Source organism: Mauremys reevesii, linkage group 14, assembly GCF_016161935.1.
Source record: "Mauremys reevesii isolate NIE-2019 linkage group 14, ASM1616193v1, whole genome shotgun sequence".
Taxonomy (NCBI): domain Eukaryota; kingdom Metazoa; phylum Chordata; order Testudines; family Geoemydidae; genus Mauremys; species Mauremys reevesii.
In genome coordinates, this window is record NC_052636.1 from 4,969,370 (window position 1) to 4,984,151 (window position 14,782).

The 14,782-nt window shown below is 48.6% G+C and overlaps 1 protein-coding gene and 1 pseudogene across 1 annotated transcript in view; one reads left to right on the forward strand and one right to left on the reverse strand.

Moving 5' to 3' along the window:
• LOC120381416 (zinc finger protein 271-like) overlaps positions 1 to 14,782 on the reverse strand; it is a 1,091,725-nt gene that overhangs the window by 1,030,135 nt on the left and 46,808 nt on the right. The gene's annotated exons all lie outside the window — the stretch shown is intronic.
• Positions 13,275 to 14,217, forward strand: LOC120381462 (annotated as a pseudogene).

The window sequence follows — 14,782 nt, forward strand, 5'->3', positions numbered from 1 at the left end:
GACTGATCTGAGGAACTGCACTAGTAACTCCCTCCAGCCTGACAACTCACCCTTCAATATGACCCCTTGTAGACTCCTTTAACCAATTCTTTATTGACCTTCGGTACTCCTATTAATCCCCATAGTCTCCAATTTCACGAATAGTTTCCCATGTGGAACTGTATCAAAAGCCTTACTGACGTCCAGATCAGGTTTCTCTGGCACAATCTACCTTTTGTAACACCATGTTTTATTTATTTATAGCGCTGAAGGCTGGGAGGAAGTGTTAGCAGTAGGCTGAGAATGGCCATGTGGAGGTGGGGGAGGGGATGGCAGACAGTGGGGAGGTGGGGGGGGGGATGCGGCATTGGAGGTGTATCTGGGATTGTGTTTTGTAGGAGTCCATGTCTCTGCTCCCTGTGGCCGTGGCACGTTCCGTACCAAAGCAGCATGTCAGCAGAGCAGACCCACACACCGTAGCTCTGCCTGGAACACGCAGCGTTCACTGCCAGACGGGCTGGGCGATTTTTCAGGGACCCAGCTTGATATGCCTGGCTGGGGTGGGTTCAGCTGGGCGGGGGTCTGGGGCTCTGATAGTTTGCGATGTTCCTTTTTGCATAGTCAGTTTTTTCCATTTATTGTTTTACCCCCACCTATGCCCGAGGCCGCTCTCTTCGTAACTTGCTTCGGTTATTTCACTTCCAGTTTTTAAATGGGACCTAAGAATTGCAAAGCTGAATGAAAGATAAACAAACAGAACCATTTGAATGTTGGCCCAGAGCTGGTAGAACGGTACCTAGTGACGGTCGGCTGTAATGACCGGGTTCCCTACAGCGTTTTCTGGTGGGGCGGATAAAGCAACGTCAAAGAGCCAAATGCGCGTTTGAGGGCGAAAGGGCTCGTTAGGTGTTTGCTCTCTAAGGAACATGTCACCGGCCAGGGCCTGCAGTCTGTCAGGAGAGGTGCGCTGGGGTGTATTTAGGAACCTCAAAATAAAAGGTGAAGACGTCTGGGTCACAATATCCAATGAAATCTTGCAAACAATTATACAAATGGATCCTACTGCTGTTAAAACAACATGGTATTAATATTGATTCAAAACTGACATTAAAATTAGGAGAGAAACGCATGAGAAATGAACTGACACCTACTTACCATTTCTTAATGCCTAAAATGTTGACACTCCCTCACAGCATCTTTTTTTCAAAGTGATGCACAGCACACAGTCAAGTTAATGAATGGAAGCACACCCATTATTGACTGCTTTGTGCTGCATGAGCATCTGATTAAACACCTAATTACATCTGTACCACTGTAAGTGGAAATGCATCAACCCAGCTTAGCTCCAAGGTGTTTAGATGTGAATGAAAAGTTTCTAAATTAAATACATGGCAGAATGGTTAATGGGGAAAATACACTGAAATGCCTCTACCCAGTCCTGTTGACTTCTTCTCCCAAACCCCCCATGAGTTCTGGCCTCTTGGTCAACTCAGCTCCCAGTCCCACATCAGCTGTGCCCTCTCCCAGCCTACCCCATTTCTACTACAATTCTTCACCCTCCTCATCCAGGCAGGGGGTTGGCGCTGCAGCCCCTAAGGTACCTGCGTTAATCACTGTCTCTCATACTGGGGCTATTTAGATTTCAGGGAACGATTCAGAATTACTGACTCTGGGAGGTGGGAGAGAGGAGAGGCTGAGAGAGCGTTTGCTCTAACGGCCACGTTCAACTCTGGTAGCCTCCATGTTACCTCGTCCTCCACCCTCCCCCATGTCTCTGCTCATGTCAGTGTGTCACCTGATCATAATGCCACTGGCTTCAGCAGAGCTCGCAGACAGGAGCTACATCACGAGGGGGTTACAGTACTGAGAGTGAAATACATCACAGGGAGGGTGTAATTATCCTGAAGTGAAACATTCCAGTCTAGGAAGCGAAAGAATTCAAGTACTTCATTACTTAAAATTATGCTTGAAAGGATTGGATTTTTATGAATAAATTGCAGTAAATGTTAATTTCACTGTACACACAGACACAGATGAAAAAATATTTATATAGGTAATATACAGAAATGCTTCTAGAGAAAGTGGAGTTTGATTTAAGGATATTTACACTGTATATTTTAGGTGTGACAGACAATTTCTCTTTGAACAGTTATATGATTTGGCTTTTGGACTCTCAACAGTTACTGTTATTAAATAATTGTCTGATGACCCCCATAACTTCCCACAGCTCTGAACACTGAAATTGTAAACATTGAAAAAAGGGCTTAAAAATAAATATTGCTATCTGTTGAAATTAAAAGAAAGAAATAGACACAATGAATTTTGTCAAACCCACTTAACAGCAATTGCAATATGCTAGGGGATGGGAATTCACAACTAATGCACCAACCTTAATTCTGCCCTGTAGTGACACCAGGCAATTGCCGTAGGGCTATGAATTAGGCATTTTAGTGTATATCGTTCTGATCTAAAGACACATGAGATCTTTTCCTCAGGATATCACCGTCACTGGGTTGTTTCTCTTAGTGGTAATTCCCAGAAGTGAACAGATTAATAACATCAGTTATGAAGTGGCCATTTCAGATTCCTGGGGAGTGTCTTATTTTGCACTAGGGGCCAGGTCCTTGGAGAGACGGAACCTTGGTTTCATTTTAACTTCTCCATGCTCAGCAGCTTCTGGAATTTGGTTCAAAGTATTTACATGTTTCCCTGACCTGTTCTTAAAAGTGCTGCTTTAGAAAGTGGGGACGGCAGGAACTGACTGCAGGATCAGTAGCTGAGTCCCTTAGATATTTATAGCTCATCGGAAGGAGGACGGGGTTTGGTTGGTGTCTGGGGATTTAATAATAAACACACAAATATCATTGTTCTTAGTGAATTTTCATCTTCTAATTCCCATAACCCACTAATTATCCCTGGCTGCCCCCGGCAGTCTGGGGAGGGAGAACTAGTCGACTCCTGGGGCCAGTGTGGAACCGAAGGCACAAGGATCTTTGAGTGGCTGACTCAGAGTCACCCAGAGTGAATTTCACTTCACTGGATAAAGCCCTAGTTGCTGAGCTCTGCAGAGGGGTTGGGAGGTGAATTCCATCCCCCATTCTTGGGCATAGACCCCCCCCTCCTCCAATTCTCACCCTGACCTCAGACACTACCCCACCTTCCCCTGCAGTGATGGACCCACTTGATGCTGCCAGAGCCATCTGCCATGGGAGCTAGAGAGGACAGAGGCCCAGCTCCAGAACTGCTCCCCCTGCCCACGGCCCCCAAGCTGTGCTAGAGTTGCCCTGACTTTCCAATCTGCAGATCAGTCCAGCTGTACCCAGCCCGTGCACCCACCACACAGAATCTTTGTCACAACAAACATCCCAGGATTGGGAAAGACCATCTGGGGCTGGCTGCAGTCTCCCATTGCTGCTGTGAGGGGAATGGGGTGGTCCCTCCTGTAGGATACAAACATACCCAGGGGCAGAAGGGAAATGTAGTTTCTTCCAGGGGTTTGAAATGTTTAGTTTAGAGTCCTGAGCTCTGTCTTCCTGTTTGTCTCCTCCTGCCACTTTCAGATCTCTTGGAGAGACAAGGTGGGTGCGGTAATTTTTTTAGAACCAATTAAAAATACCTCTTTGCTGGGACCAACAAGGGTACAACAACTTTCCCCGTTGTACCCCCTCCCCATCTCACCTCCCCCTCAGCTGAGACTGTCCCATGTGATAGGAAAATAAGGGTTCAGTCCTATCACTGGATTGGGTCTTGCCAGCACTAATGGGAGTGAAAGCCTGTGTGCATTAATGACAGCAGCAGCTCTGGTACTGACACATAGGGAGAAGAGATGGGAGGAGCAGGCTGTGTTTGTGCCAGGTGTGAGTTACTCATGTGGGAATTCTGCACACTGCACGCACAGAATTCACGTCCAGCGCAGAATTTATTTTTTTGGCTTGAAGAAGATACGTTCTGCCTGAGCAGTGCTACAGTTCTGCCTTTCACCCACCAGAGGCCCCTGTGGCACCAGAACAGGCAGCAGCCAGCTGGGTTCATCTTGGTGGGAATTTGTTGCCCCGAGCTATACCTCAAATGGGAGGAGAGTTAGTGGGTGCAACTGGGGAGAGTCCTGAGACACGGCTGCCGCTGGGGGTGGGGACAGGGTGGTCATTCTCGACTCGCAAGAGGGTGTGGAAAGGGCACAGGAGGAGCAAGTGTCCCCTATGGCGAGTGCCCAGCCCCAGGTTATCCAGTCCCAGACGCTTCTTCCCCCACCGTACCCCAAACCTCTTCACCCTCCAGCCATCAGTTGCCAGGCTTCTCTCGCTGCGAGCCCTTCCTGACTGCAGAGACCCTCTGAGCCAGTCGTGTGTCAGGGCTCAACCCTCTGGCTGCGTCCTCAGGGCACTTTCTTCCTCTCTCGGGGCACCATGCCACAGGGGCCCCACAAAGCTACATTGCTCAGGCTTTGGCTTCAGCCCCGGGTGGTGGGGCTCAGGGCCCTGGACTTCAGCCCCATGCGCTGGGACTGGAGTTTTCTGCCCTGGGCCTCAGCGAGTCTAATGCTGCCCTTGCTTGGCCCCTGCCCTGAAACCTGCTAGAGGCCCCCAGGGGCCCAGGACCCTGGTTGAGAACCACTGCCTTACCCCACGAATCACAGCAATGTTCAGGTTACTGCCAGTCATAGAATCATAGAATCTCAGGGTTGGAAGGAACCTCAGGAGGTATCTAGTCCAACCCCCTGCTCAAAGCAGGACCAATCCCCAACTAAATCATCCCAGCCAGGGCTTTGTCAAGCCTGACCTCATGCCAAAGGACCAGTCACTTACTGAGGTCAATTGAATCTTAGATCTCGCAACAAAGACAACAGTTGTAGCCAGTCCTGTAATAACCTGTATTAAGAATTATTTAAAAGGAAAGGAGAGTTGTTTACGAAGTTAAAGCAGGTAATCCTATAGATGCAGACGAGTTACAGTCTTAAATTTCAAAAGGTAATAGAAGCTTCTATAACAAGCAAGCTCTGCATGTTCTTTAGGACCAACCCAGGCTAATCAGCTGGGGATCTCGTGCTTATGCCTAGAAACTCCCCCCGCGCCCCCCCCCCCCCGAGTCCAAGCAGCATACAGATAATCAGTTCCTTCTGTATGGGGTTTTTTATCCCCTTCCTGCCATGTGCTCTGAGCTGCAAAGTCAGCTAATGGGAAGTCAAGAGCACAACAACAGTCTTGTCGTCTTTCACATCCCATAATAGTCTATCTGGTGTTGATGAACCTTTCCTGCCAGGCAGGGTGTAATGCATTTGGTTGCCAGTCAGCACTTCACCTAGGTAAAGTCTCTCTCCTGTCTGGTGATTTACAGAGCCACAATGCAACTAGTCAGATATTAACCCAGGCAGAAACTCACAAGCATTCAATAAAGTCTAAGCGCATTCTTATAATCCTAATACCTAATACTAACCCAGGTGAGTCAGACTGATTCCAGCGATGCGTTTGTCCCTGTTCAATGAAGACATGGGGGCTTTTGCAAGAGCTAACACCTCATCTGGCAGTGTCACAGGCAGGCTGGGCAGGGATGGTGTCTCTAGCCTCTGTTTGCCAGAAGCTGGGAATGGGTGATGGGGTGGATCACTTGATGGTTACCTGTTCTGTTAGTTCCCTCTGAAGCACCTGGCATTGGCCACTGAGCTAGATGGACCATTGGTCTGATGCAGTGGGCAGCTCTTATGTTCTTGTGTTCACAGTCTGTATGAGGAGTATCTACTCATTGGGACTCACTGGGGAGCCACAGAAAGGAACAAGATGTGCTGAGGCAAGAAGGCCCAGTCTCAGAGCCCCCGTGGTCACGCTTGCCAAAGGCTAAAACTAGGCCCAGCCCATGAAAGGGGCACTGCCAGGAGAGACTGGATAAAGGCTGGAGCATCAAACAACTTAGTTAACCTGAGAGAGCTGCCTTGGGGACAGTGACAGGGAGAATCCCCAGAGTGACTCCTTTGATTCTGCTCTTCTCTGGCCTTTGGTTCTTAGAATTATAGAACTGGAAGGGACCTCGAGAGGTCATCTAGGCCAGTCCCCTGCACTCAAAGCAGGACTCAGTATTATCTAGACAATCCCTGACAGGTGTTTGTCCAGCCTGCTCTTAAATATCCCCAGTGATGGAGATTCCACAAGCTCCCTGGGCAATTTATTCCAGTGCTTAACCACCCTGACAGGGAGTTTTTTTTCCTAATCTCCATCCTAAACCGCCCTTGCTGTAATTTAAGCCCATTGCTTCTTGTCCTATCCTCAGAGGTTAAGAAGAACAATTTTTCTCCGGCATCTTTGTAACAACCTTTTATGTACTTGAAAACTGTGATCGTGTCCCCTCTGAGTCTTCCCCAGTTTTTTTCAATCTTCCCTCATAGGTCATGTTTTCTAGATCTTTAGTCATTTTTGTTGCTCTTCTCTGGACTTTCTCTAATTTGTCCACATCTTTCTTGAAAAGTGGCCCCCAGAACTGGACACACTACTCCAGTTGAGACCTAATCAGTGCGGAGTAGCGCAGAAGAATTTCTTCTCGTGTCTTGCTTACAATACTGCTGCTAATACATCCCAAAATGATACTTGCTTTTTTGCAACACTGTTGACTCCTATTTAGCTTGTCATCCACTAGGACCCCCAGATCCCTTTCCACAGCGCTCCTTCCTAGGCAGTTATTTCCCATTTTGTATGTGTGCAACTGATTGATCCTTCCTAAGCGATGTACTATGCATTTGTCCTTACTGAATTTCATGCTATTTACTTCAGACCATTTCTCCAGTTTGTCCAGATCATTTTGAATTACAGTTCTATCCTCCAAAGTCCTTGCAACCCCTCCCAGCTTGGTATCGCCCGCAAACTTGGTAAGTGTAAGAGAGAGACTCTGCTGCTGGGAGGGTTTCACCATGTGTCAGAGGGTCACACCCTGGTAGGAGGGGGCTAGGCCTGTACTGGGATACGGTCACTCTGTGCTTCACAGTGGGCAGAACCTAGAGTGTCCATTAGCAGGGAACAATGCTGGGGGGAATCGACATGTGGAAAGGACAGAAACCCTGTCTGAATTCTCTCACATTGCCCTTCTCGCCCTGGCAGGCTACAGAATAACGTCCATGTTTTGCTCCAGATTATCCCCTCCTCCCAGGGGGAAGGAAATGGCTGCAATGGAGCTGGCTCAGGTAAGGGATTCTCAGGGAGCTGGTGGTGGGTTCTGCTTGGAGGGAGAGAATCAGTAAATGTACAGGAGGGTGGGAGCCAGTGATGAGCTGCCAAAATATTAACAACAGGTTCCCTCCTCCTCACCTCACGAGGGGGTCATGCCCCCCTAGGGGTCGTGCCCCATCCAACCCCCCATGCTCCTTGACACCCCCCCAGGGACCCCTGACCCATCCCCCTCCTTCCCTGTCCCCTGACTGCCCCCTGCTGCCCCATCAAACTCCTCCTCTCATTCTTGATGCCCCCTGGAATCCCTGCCCCATCCAACAACCCCTTCTCTCTGCCCCTGACTGCCCCCCAGCACCTCATCCAACCCCTGCTCCTTCCTGACTGCCACCCGGGACCCCCATTCAACCCCCTTGTACCCTGCCCTTGGACCGCCCCAACCCCTATCCACAACCCACTGAACACCCCCTCCCTGTTCCCTACCCCCTTACCACACTGCCTGGGGCCAGGACCGCAACTGGCACCACAGGATCCGACTCCCCGATCCGGGCTGGAGCCACTCGGCCGGGACCGTTGCTGCGGGGCCCGTGCTGGGCCGGATCGGAGCCGCTCGGCTGAGACCAGCCCGAGCCAGGGGTGCTTGGCCAGGACCCGGCTGGAGCGCTCGGCCGGGGCCAGGGGGAGCTGCTCAGGTGGAGCCGGACTGGGCCGCACGTGCCGTCCCCCCCCCCCGGCCCGGCTTACCTGCCTGCTGCTTGTTTCAGGCTTCCCACAAACATTTGATTTGCGGGAAGCAGGGGACGGGGAGGAGAAGGAGGGTGGAGCGTTCAGAGGAGAGGGGGAGGTGAGCTGGGGCCGGGGGCCGGGTGGACAGCTGCCCGAGCCTTTGCTAAATTTAAAAGCTTTTTTAGAACTGGTTGTCCTGGAACAATCGGTTCTAAAAAGGCTTCTAAATTTAACAACCGGTTTCTGCGACCCGGCTGGAGCTCACCACTGGTGGGAGCTGCTAGAGGTGGTGGGAGGCAGGAAATATCTTGGGTGGAGAAAGGGAGGGGACAGGATGTGACAAACCTGCTGACACTTGTGTACTCTAGGGTGTGATGGGTTGTCACCCCAGGGTGCAGTCTGGGGGGCTTCTGGGAACCGCTGTGCCCTCTAACCCTCAAGCTGGGCTGGCCCTTCTCTCACTGCTTTGCTGGAGATTCAGCCAGCCTCTCCAGGCCCTGTTATCACCCAACACGACAGCAGGTGGCGCCATGCAGCCAACTAAGCTACCTGAGTGCTTTACCTGAGCCACTCAAGGACAGATAGAGACAACAGCCAATTTCCCAGCGATAAGTGTTAGCAAACAGATCAAAGCAGATTACTTAGCAAATAACCAAAAACTCAAACCAAGGCTAACATACTAGATGGATTGAATTTGAATTAGCAATTTCTCACCCTGACTGATGCTACAAGCAGTCCCCCAAGTTTCCATACACAAGGTAGAAATCCCTTTACACTGGGACCAGCACTTCTCCCACTTCAGTCTTTGTTCCTCAGGTGCTTCCAGCAGTTCTCTTGTGCAGGGAATGAGGCCAAGAGATGATGTCACACCCCATCTTATGTAGCTTTTCCATATGGCAGGAACCATTTGTTCCAAACTCAGGTCCCAGTCCAGTTTGTGGAAAATACAGGTACCACAATGAAGTTCATTGTCATGTGGTCTGGTCACATGTCCTAGCATGTCCTGCTGAGTCATAGTAGCCATGACTCATAGGCTGGCTGAAACAATCACTGGAAGGCTAAGCTCTTCTGCGGTCCATTGTCTTTGTTGATGAGCCATCAGCACTGTCTGGCTTCTTCATTGTTGTACCTGAAAGGCTCGTTGTGGTTGTTACCCAGAGTAAGCACATTTGAAAGACAGATACAGAGTCAATATCCATAACTTCAGATACAAACATGATCCATGCACACAGGTAGGATAAGCATATTCAGCAAATCATAACTTTTCTAATGACACCGCACATGACTCATCTTGTACAAAATGCCTCATGTCCTAATCATATAATCCTGCCACTATGCTGAATATGGGCTGTAGTGTGAGATAGGTCCTAATGTCAAAGCACAAGTGTAGAGAATGGAACTTCCTCTTTGTGGAACAGGAAATAACCCCCTAGCCAGGGCTGGGAAAACTTCCCAGACTCCCAGTGCTGGAGCCTGAACCTACTGACACTTCATTAGTTACCCCCACCCCCAGTCTTTGTGGCAACTGCAAACGTTATCAGTGATGATTTTATTTTCTCTTCCAGGGCATTGATAAGAATGTTAAATAGCACAGGGCCAAGATCCAATCCTTACGGGAACCCCCTAGAAAGAAATCCACTCAACCATGGTTCCCTATTTTAAATCCCAGTTTTTAATCTATTTAATGTATGCTGTGTGTATTTTGTACCTTTCTAGTCAAAATATTGTTCTGAAGCAACTCATATGCCTACGTATAATTACATCAATACTATTAGCTGCAACCAAACTTTTGATCTCATCCAATAAGGATATACAGTTAGTTTGATAGGATCTATTGTGTCTACACCTTTTTAATGGATACTAATTATATTACCCTCCTTTCTTTATTAATGAAATCCAGTATCGGCTGCTCCATTCTCTTGACGCAGCTAATGACAAGTGTGTCAGTCTGAAATCGATACTGGGCATCTCTTTTATACTTTTTAAATATTGGCACAGCATTAGCTTTATTCCAGTCTTCTGGAATTTCCCAAGTGTTCCAAGTCCTAATTAAAGTCAACATTAACAGTCCACCACGCTCCTCCAGCAGGTCTTTCAGAACTCTAGTTATCTGGACCCACTGATTTAAACACATCTAACTTTAGTAGCTGCTGTTTAACATCCTCATGAGTTACTTCTGGAATGGAAAGACTGTCAGCGTCAACATCTTATGATATGAGTTACATCATCTGTTTGTCTCCAAATCCAGGAGAGAAATATTTATTGAACACTTTTACCTCTTCTGCATGTTTGTTGATTATTCTGCCATTTCCATCTAGTAATGTACCACTACCATTGTTAGGATTAATTTTGTACTTTTAAAAACTTCCTTCTTATTTTCATTGGTTGATCATTGATTTCTGTTAGCTTCCCCAACTTTCTACAATTCTGAACTTCGAACTTAGATTCTTTACTATTGACTTCCTTTTTCTTCCATATATTTTATTTGGAGAGTGTTGGGATTCCTAACAGGGAGCCACCAGCAGGGTCCAGAGACAGCCCCATCTCCTATATCTATCTCTGGCTAGTAGGTATATGATAAATGTGATGACCCTGCCTCCGCCTGTCAGCTGGGAGACACAAAGGTTCTCTCTTTCTACCCTCTGATGCCACCTGGCTGTTCTAGGCAAGGTGAGGTGGGACTCTGTTAACATGTGCCTCCCGAGCTTCCATTTACCTGGGGCTACTGTTCTGTGAGTAGTGGGGCTGTGAGTGGGGCAACAGGTACTGAGTGTTGGACTCTTGCTCTTTCAGGGGCCGGTGACCTTCGAGGAGGTGGCTGTGTATTTCACCAGGGAGGAATGGGCTCTGCTGGACCCCACTCAGAGAGCCCTCTACAGGGATGTCATGCAGGAGAACTATGAGACGGTGGTCCTGCTGGGTAAGAAGTCCTGTCCCCTGGGTTATTAGAAGCTGTGGGGTCTCTAAATAACCTGAGCAGTATTAACTGTATACCTTTATTCATCATCCAAGTTTTGACAAGTTTCTTTGTCCCCCGTTTTTTTCCTTATCTCCAATACACTAGTAGGCAGCAGGGAGGGAGGAGGTTGTGAGAGACGAGGAGGGAACACAAGAAGCTCCCAAGGTGCCGGGAGGTGCCAGCTGCCAGTATTGGGAAGAAGGGGAGGGGAGTGTGGAGGAAGGGCACCCAGGAAGTGGGCTGGGTGGGTCAGTGGGAGGGAGGAGAGGTTTGGGGATCTAGAGCTGTGGGGGATCCCAGACTTTTAACCCTGAATCCCTACCCAAACCTCAGGTAAATCGCATACTTCAGCATAAACACTCTCAAAGCCTCAACTTAATATAAGGCCCTGAACTGTAGCAAGCTTAGGCCACGTTTACTAAATCGTATCACTAAATCGACCATGGCTAGATCGATCTCAGAGCGTCCATCCGGCTGTAGTGTTGACCTGCCCTTAATAACCCATTTATCTATGTTCACCTCCTTGCCCCTCCACGCATGGTCCAAGCTAATAAGCAATTCTCTGATCATGACATCTTACCTCTAGCGAGTATGAAATTGCCCACAAGACGTGAGACTAGGTCATAGATCGTAAAATCAGCTCGGGGTCAAGAAGAGTGAGAGTTTGGAGAGAGTCTTGTCCCCCCTCTCCACATCTGCAGCAGCCACAAGCTGTCTTCCCTCCCGGCTCCTTGGATCTCTGAGCCTGTCCCTCCTGAGGCTGCGTGGCCCAGTTCTTGTTTCTGACCTTCTCCTTTTCCGGAAGAATTAGAGGCTGTTGCTCCTGAATGTTAGTGTGTAATTTCCCAGCCTTCTCCTCCCACTGGGGGAGTTTAATTCTCCCTCCCATTACACCTGAGTCACTAGATTTCCTAATTCCCCAAAATGTGCTTTTGCGATGTCACAGTTCTGGGGTAGCGAAGCCTTTGACCTGCCTCCATGGTCTGCTCAAGGAATGGCCCCTCAGGTGTCAGGCCTGTAGCCAGCCCCTCTCTATGGGCAGGGACCCACCTGCCTCTCCTTTTTGACCATTGTGAGAGGATTGCAGCATGTCCTCCACTGTGTTTGCTGGACTAACGTCCAGTTCCTGTGCTTTGCTTTCTCTCCAGGGGCTGTGAGCAGTGTGTGTGTGAAAGAGATAGTGGGGTCTATCCGTTCCCCCATTCTATGTCTGTCTTGTGTATTTAGATTATAAATTCTTCAGGGCATGGGCCAGCTACTATTCTGTGTTTGTACTCTGCCTAGCACAATGGGGACCCACTGTTAGTTGCTCCTTAGCACTAAGGTAATGAATATGATTTATAATCATAACTCTCCTGCCACTTTGAGCCAAGGAAGCTGGCCTTGGGATGTTACTGCTTAAAAATGAGCTGGGGGTTAAAACCATGGACTATTCTTTGTGACAAGTATCCCACAAATTCCACTGACCTCCCTTGTTTTCTTTGCCTGCAATAGGGTTTCCAGTTTCCAAACCTGATGTGATCTCACAGCTGGAACGAGGAAGAGCCGTGGGTCCCAGACCTCCAGGGCTCTGAGAAAGAAGTGCTTCCAAGGGCTGTCTGCACAGGTGAGGAATTGGTTAAACCAACTCAAAACTGTGTGGGAATGCAGGAAACATTTGGGATGCCCTACAAAGACCCTGTGAGCTCTCCAAGTTCAGGATTGTTCCTGCAGATGTGGAATCATTATGGCAGATGTCACTCATGGCTTCCCTCCTATTCTGTCTGAAAACTGTCATCAGGTCTCTCCCTTATCTCTCTTTCCGCTGTGTATTCTCATTATATTCAGACCAAAACTGATCAGTTCCTCTCTCATCTGGGTAAGTGTTTCGGGAATATAAGCTCTTGATATGTTTGATCACTCCCCACATATTTTGGATTGTTCATCCCTTTTCCATTCCTCTCTCTGAGATTTTCTTTCTTTCCGGTGCAGATAGTGATCTATGTCCGGATTCTCTCTGTCTCCCATCAGGTGATGGGATGGTGAGTCAGAATGAGGAGGAGAAACCCCATCAGGAAGATGCTGAGCAAAGAGAACCACATGGAACTTTATCAGGAAGATCCAAAGGGAATGTTTCCGGGAGTTATGCACTCCCAGAAAAAACAAAAGCCTGTGAGACTCAGGGGAGGCCAGAGGGAAACTTTAGTAGCCTCTCAGACCTTATAACAAGCAACAGAATCAACTTGGAAGAGACACGCTACACATGCCATGAATGTGGGAAAAGCTTCAATCGGAGCTCTGCCCTTATCAGACATCAGAGAATCCACACAGGAGAGACATTCTACACATGCGCGGAGTGCGGGAAAAGCTTCAGTCTGCGCTCAAACCTTATCAGACATCAGAGAATCCACACAGGGGAGACGCCCTACACGTGCTCTGAGTGTGGGAAAAGCTTCAGTCGGAGCTCAGACCTTATCAGACATCAGAGAATCCACACAAGGGAGACGCCCCACGCATGCGCGGAGTGCGGGAAAAGCTTCAGTCAGAGCTCAAACCTTATCAGACATCAGAGAATCCACACAGGGGAGACGCCCTACACGTGCTCTGAGTGTGGGAAAAGCTTCAGTCGGAGCTCAGACCTTATCAGACATTGTAGAATCCACACAGGAGAGACGCCCTACACATGCGGAGTGCGGGAAAAGCTTCAGTCGGAGCTCACACCTTATCATACATCAGAGAATCCACACAGGAGAGAAGCCCTACACATGCGGGAGTGGGAAAAGCTTCAGTCTGAGCTCACACCTTATCACACATCAGAGAATCCACACAGGGGAGACGCCCTACACGTGCTCTGAGTGTGGGAAAAGCTTCAGTCGGAGCTCAGACCTTATCAGACATTGTAGAATCCACACAGGAGAGACACCCTACACATGCGCTGCGTGTGGGAAAAGCTTTAGTCAGAGTTCAGACCTTATCAGACATAGGAAAATGCACATGGGTGAGAAACCTTATGAATGCACTGAGTGTGGGAAAAGCTTTAGTCAGAGCTCAGACCTTATCACACATCGAAGAATCCACGCAGGAGAGAAGCCCTACACATGCGCTGAGTGTGGGAAAAGCTTTAGTCAGAGCTCTTCCCTGAACGCACATCGTAGAATCCACACAGGAGAGAAGCCCTACACATGCTCTGAGTGCGGGAAAAGCTTCAGTCACCGCTCAAACCTTATCACACATCAGAGAATCCACACAGGAGAGACGCCCTACACGTGCACTGAGTGCGGGAAAAGCTTCAATCAGTGCTCACACCTTATCACACATCAGAGAATCCACACCGGGGAGACGCCCTACACGTGCACTGAGTGTGGGAAAAGCTTCAATCAGCGCTCAAACCTTATCACACATCAGAGAATCCACACAGGGGAGAAGCCCTACACATGCTCTGAGAGCAGGAAAAGCTTCAATCAGAGCTCAAACCTTATCAAACGTAGGAAAATCCACATGGGTGAGAAATCTTATGGATGCTCTGTGTGGGAAATGTTTCTTTAATCATTCAGGCCTCATCTTACATCAGAGAATCCACACAGGAGAGAAGTCCTACACATGCTCTGAGTGCGGGAAAAGCTTCAAGCACAGCTTAAACGTTGTCTCACATAGGAGAATCACACTGAGTGCGGGAAAAGCTACAATCAGCGCTCAAGCCTCATTAGACATCAGAAAATCCCCATGAGAGAGAACTGTAATAAATCCCTTGACTAGGGTTGGCCAAAATTTTTTTTTTTTAAATCACATTTGCTCATTCCCACATAGTGATTTTTGTACCATATTCACCGTGGTCTCTCAGCTCCACCAGATCAGTTGCCTGCTTCTGTCTTTTGCAGCTCATCCTTCTTCGGGGTCAGTCCTGTGATCTTTTCTATCAACTCCTTTCCTTTGACTCGTAGGAGTGTGTGTTCCTCCAGCCAGGAATGTTCATCACCTCCAGGTGGGGGGA